We start from the raw sequence: 6,000 nt of genomic DNA on the forward strand, positions 1-6,000 counted from the left end.
ATTAAATGCTAAACTAGAGAGAAGAGATGTAGGAGAAGAAGAATTACAAAAGAAAAAGTAAATCAAAGCATGAAATTAACCTAGATCTAAGAGATCCTAATCTAGATCTAACCTAATCCTAATTCTAGAGAGAAGTGAGAACTTCTCTCTCTAGAAACTAACTTTCCCTCCAAAACTTAAACTAAAACTAACTAAGACTCTAAGTGTGTCATCCCTCTTCAATCCTTGGGTTAAATAGCATCAGAAATGAGTTGGATTGGGCCCAAAATGCTTTAGAAATTGCTGGCCACGAGTTGCACTTTAGTGAGTCACGTGCAACATCAGTGCGTACGCATACAGTGCATGTACGCATCCTTAGATGCGTGGAAACTATGAAAAATCTTATTTCATTTTGAAGCTCCAGATGTTAGCTTTTCAACACAACTGGAACCACATCATTTGGACCTTTGTAGCTCAAGTTATGATCGATTAAGTGCGAAGAGGTCGGACTTGACAACTTTACGATTCCTTCATTTCTTCATGAGTTCTCCATTTCTACATGCTTTTTCTTCATTCCCTCAATCCAATCTTTTTCTCCTAAACCTGAAGTCACTTAGCAAACACATCAAGGCATCTAATAGAATCAAGGTGAATTAAATTAAGTTATTTTAAGACCTAAAAGGCATGTTTTCACTCTTAAGCACGATTAAAGGAGAATTTACAAAAACATTCTATTTCATTGGATTCATGGGAGAAAAGTTAACAAAACCCTCTAAATTTAACACAAGATAAACCCTAAAAATGGGGTTTATCAAGGCCTTCATACAAGAAGTAAGGGCAACCTCCAAAAATCAAGAAGCTTCTATAAGAAACCTAGAGGTGTAAGTAGGACAGATTGCCAAGCAATTGGCGAAAAGGGCCACCAATTCCCTTCCTAGTGACACCATACCAAACCCTAGAGAAGAATGTAAGGCTATATTTTTTAGAAGTGGAACAGTGATCAATAAAATGCCCCCCTAGTGGGGAATTTGAGAATATCCACAACTTAACCGACAAGTGCACTGGGTCATCCAAGTATTTGACGATTGGATTTTTGACGGTTTAGAATTTCACAAATGAATTCTCGTTGCAAGTATAGTTTCTAAACCAAGCAATAATCCAATCATACAAAAATTTGTTTGTCACAAGTACAAACCCCTAAAATCTATAAACCGAAGTATTTAAACCTCGGGTCGTTCTCCCTAGGATTTACAATAAAGTGTCTTGTTATTGGTTGTGAGTTATATTTGGGGTTTTTAAGATTTTAGACAAGAAATATAAATGGCAAAGAAAATAAACTAACAACTAGCAAAGCTCTTGGCAAGATATGAGAACTAGAAGTCCTATCCTAGTTATGATGTTAGCTTAAGATCTAACAACTTGCATTTTGGCGCCAAAGTTGGTTGCTGAAAACCTTCCAAAATCGCCAGGCACGTGTTACATTAATGAGGTCATGTGCCACCATCGGCGCGTGAGCGCACGGTACGCGTGCGCGTCCTTGGCCTGTTTCGCAATGTGCGCGCGAGCGCCTTGTGCGCGTGCGCGTGCATGGCCTAGATCAATTCTTTAGTTTTTTGTGTTTCCCTCCACTTGTATGCTTCCTTCCTTGCTTCCTTTGATCCATGCCTAGCCTATTTCATCCTGAGATTACTAGCAAACACATCAAGGCATCTTATGGAATCAAAGAGAAACTAGAATTCATCAAAATAAGGTTCAAAAAGCATGTTTTTACACTTAAGCACGAATATGGGAGAGATAACAAAACCATGCTAATTCATAGGCTAAATGTGACAAAAGGTTATCAAGACACTCTAAATTTAATACAAAACAAACCGTCAAATTGGGGTTTGTCAGTAATACCTCAGATAAATGAAGGTTGATCCCATAAGGATTGATGAACTGAGCAACAATGGTCGAATGATTGGTTTAGTTAGGCAAGCGGAAAAGTTGGTTTGGTGGTTTTCAAAAGCTTTAAACAATAAATCAAGAATAAAGAAATCAATTTAGAGAATTGGAGAGAAATGAATATGAGAAAATAGTTAAGGTATCAGAGATGTTTACTTTTTCGGGTTAAGAGTTCTTATCAACCATTTTAATAATGCATGATTTATTCCATGGCAAATTGTAAATGACTAAACCCTAATCTCTTAGTGATTAGCCTCCTCTAACCTTTATTAACCGCTACTCTCGTGGCCACTTAATTCCGATTAGAGGGTTAAGTTCAAAACTAGTTTATGGCCACAAAAACCCTAATCACCAAAGCTAACAGGATTATATGTCACATATCCTAATTAGTTCATGTAATTATCAATTTAGGAGGAAATTGTTTTCAAGTTGTTGTTCAAGCGAGATAACTCTCTCGAGAATCCCAAGAACTCATGTAGAATAAGGGTTATACTCTTGTTCTACCCAGATTCATAAGATTAAGAACGAAAGTAATCCTTAAAACTGAATCAGTACATTAATTAAAATAGAAAAGCAATAGTCTTAATCCATAGAAGATAAACAGAGCTCCTAACCTTAAGAATGGAGGTCTAGTTGCTCATGGAGAAAATAAACCCTAGCATAGAAAAGTATGAATGTGCAGAAGAGGAGAGGATTCCCCTCCGGGTGGTGTTTTTCCCAAGGGTTGAATCCTTCCCCTTTTATAACTAAACCTAATTTGATTTGGAACTAAAATAACATGTTAAATTCTAAATCTAAAGATTTTGTTCGTACATAACTAAAATAAGATAAAAGATAACACTTAAAAGCTAAATCCCACTAGATATGCTCCCTTGGGTGAGTTTGACCCGTATTCTAGCGTTTGACCGGCATTTTGCTGGCACTCAGCGCCGAAAATGGGCAGTGAGGGAACTGGTTCTGTCCTTCTTAGGTGCTAAAAGCTAGGCTAGGCGTTTAGCACCTGCATTGGCATTGATTCCAAAATAAAAGTATAAACTATTATATATTGTTAGAAACCTCTAGAAGTTGGCTTTCTAACGCCATTAGAACCGCGTCAATTGGGTTTTTATGGCTCAAGTTATACTCGTTGGAATGCAAGGAGGACAGAGTTAACAACATCCACTTTCTTCCTTTGTTTTTACACAAAAATTTGCCAAATTCGCCCGAATTTCACTTGAAATAATAAAAACACTACAATAACTCAAAGTTGCATCCAAAGAGGATTTTTGTACTAAAATATAATAAAAATTAATATATTCCAACTAAAACCAACTAGAAAACAAGGGGAAAAAGGGTACAAGATGCTCACGCACCAATTCCCTTCCTAGTTACACCATAACAAACCCTAGAGAAGAATGTATGGCTATATTTTTGAGAAGTGGAACAGTGATCAATAAAGAGCCCCCCCCCCCCCCCCCTTCAGCCCTAGAAGAACAAGAAAACAATTGAAGACCCCTCCAAGAAACAAAGGGAAGAGAACTTAGAGGAAGCTCCTATACATTTGAAGATGCTTACGTGTATGTGGTTACATTTTAATAAATCTAAAATGCTTGAATATTGAGAAAATGAAAAAAGAATCTTCAAGAATGGAGATTTAAAGAAGTATTATGAGAATTTAATCATCATTAGTTACTTGAAGTAGTTTCAAATTAAAAAAAAAGTCGGAAAAGATCAAAGAAATCAAAAGTTCCAAGTTTCTAAGAATCAATGATTAGGGACAGTTATGTTCCTGTGATAGTTTCTGTTTTAAGGATAGACTTGGATAATAAATCCGATGGGTGCTTTATCACCCGATAACTTGGGCCAACTAGACCGAAATTATTGATTGAAAGTCTGCTTAAAGAGTTGCCTTAAGATAAAATATTAAGAAGTCCAAAGAGACTTTGGACATGGATGTCTGGATCAAAACCTTAATTATGTGCTTGTGGTGTGACTGTCTGTGTCAAGGAGAGGTTTGGATAATTAGATTCGAGGAGTGCCTTATCACCCGATAACTTGGGCCAATTGGTTTGGAATTATTGATTGAAAGTTTGTTAAGAGTTGCCTTGTGACAAAAACACTAAGACTCAAAAGCCCGCAAAGATCTTTCCCCTAACCCAAATAAGTAAAATGCATTCAAGTCATACAAATTCAAAGAATTCTCATAATACAATTCAAATTTTAGTTTTTGAAAATTTCTAAATCCTAAGTATGCAAGATTTATGAAGGATAAGAGAAGTCGAATATAATCACAAGGATTATCATAAATTCCACTTTATGTTTCCAATCTTAAAAGATTTCAAATTCTTTTTCATTAAGATAAACTTCGATTATCTTTTTTTTTTTGCTTGAGAACAAGCAAAGTTTTCAGTTTGGTGTTATGATGACATGTCATCTTAAGCGATCTTTAAGATCTTTTCTATTTTATTTTCTTAGGTTTTAATCAAATTTATTATGTTTTCTAAAGAAATTTAATAAATAATTAAATATTTGGAGTTGGAATAGTATTTTTGTGTTTTCAGGAGTTTTTGTCTAAAAAATTAGCATGAATGCAAGCTTTTTCACAACAAAAATACAAAGGCAGCAAAAGCATGACCCATGGAACAAAAGCATGTCCTAAGGAAAAGTGGAGCCAAGAGACCCCTGCACGCCTGGCGTATAAGCCACACGCCCGGCAGCCTCTTCCCACGGTCGGCGGACGTCCTTGCATGCCTTCAACACGCCCGGCGACTCCCACTCCACGCCCGACAGATTGATGTCCCTGGAAGGTGAATTTTGGGCATTTTGCCAAACTTTCTCTAGTACAAGCCTGGATTAAACAATAATTACAACTCTTAGGAAGTGACAATTAAGGCCCAAGCTTAATGATCCATATCATTAGAAGTCTTAATCACATCCAAAATATTGAAGACTCTAGAAGATTAGTTATTAATTCTTTCTAGAAATTTAAGAGATTTGGTTGTTAGGATTTAATTTGAATTATTGTTTTTGAAATTGAAATTGAAGTCAGTAAGTAGTTATCGTATCTTTATCCTCGAAGATAAGATTAGGATAGTCTGAATTTAAATTCTAGAATTTAGGATATAAATAAGTGAACTTAGTTCACAGAGAGGGACATTTCGTTCCTCAGCATATCTTCTTGTTTTTCTTTCACTTTTCCATGGGTAACTAATCCTCTGCCACAGGGTTATGGCTTTGTTTATGTTTTATATGGGTTAGGAGCTTCATTTATTTTATTTTGAAGTCTTGCATTGAACTATTTCATGATTAAGTTATTCATTCTTCATTCAGATTAGTGGTATCGGAAGGTATGCTAATCCCTTTTGAATTCTTTTATTATAATTAGAAAATTTGATATTTGAATTGTAGCTTGAAAACTCTTTCACATGACTGTTTGAATTCGATTAGGAATAGTGGTTTAATTAGTGTGCGACACATACATGATTTTCAATCATTCTAATTTTGAATAAGTGACATATGATTCAAATTAGAACAACTTTTGAAAATTTGTTTTTCTTCTAAAGATTTAATCAGATAGGACTAGTTTGAATATGTGACATATAATTCGACCTAAGAACTACTTTTAAATCTTATTAGAAACTAAATCAGTTTTATACTTAATCTCTTGATTAATTAATTGATAACTAATTAATTCTTGAGAAACTGAGGAACCAGAGAATTGGAAATCAGTTACTAAAGATTTGTCGTAAAAGATCTTTGCAAACATTAAGATAAGTAAATAAGGTTTGATTTGTCTAAAAGTATAAACATTTTCGAAACCCTTGACTCTCACCATCATTGTCTTCTCTCAATCAATATTCAAACTTTCTGTCTGTAAACGTTGAAGCATTCAAGTTCTCAATCTCTAAATCTTGTCTTCATTAATCTAAGTTATTTTAATCTAATTAGGTATTTGATATTTGCTTGCTTAATCATTTAATTCTCGTGAGAACGATATCCACTCACCGTAGTTTTACTTGAGCGATCCGATGCACTTACCGGTATTCATGAGCTTTAATTTTTTGTTCATTAATATAAATTAAATATAAAACGTTAAAT

Source organism: Arachis hypogaea, chromosome 3 (assembly GCF_003086295.3).
Source record: "Arachis hypogaea cultivar Tifrunner chromosome 3, arahy.Tifrunner.gnm2.J5K5, whole genome shotgun sequence".
Lineage (NCBI taxonomy): Eukaryota > Viridiplantae > Streptophyta > Magnoliopsida > Fabales > Fabaceae > Arachis > Arachis hypogaea.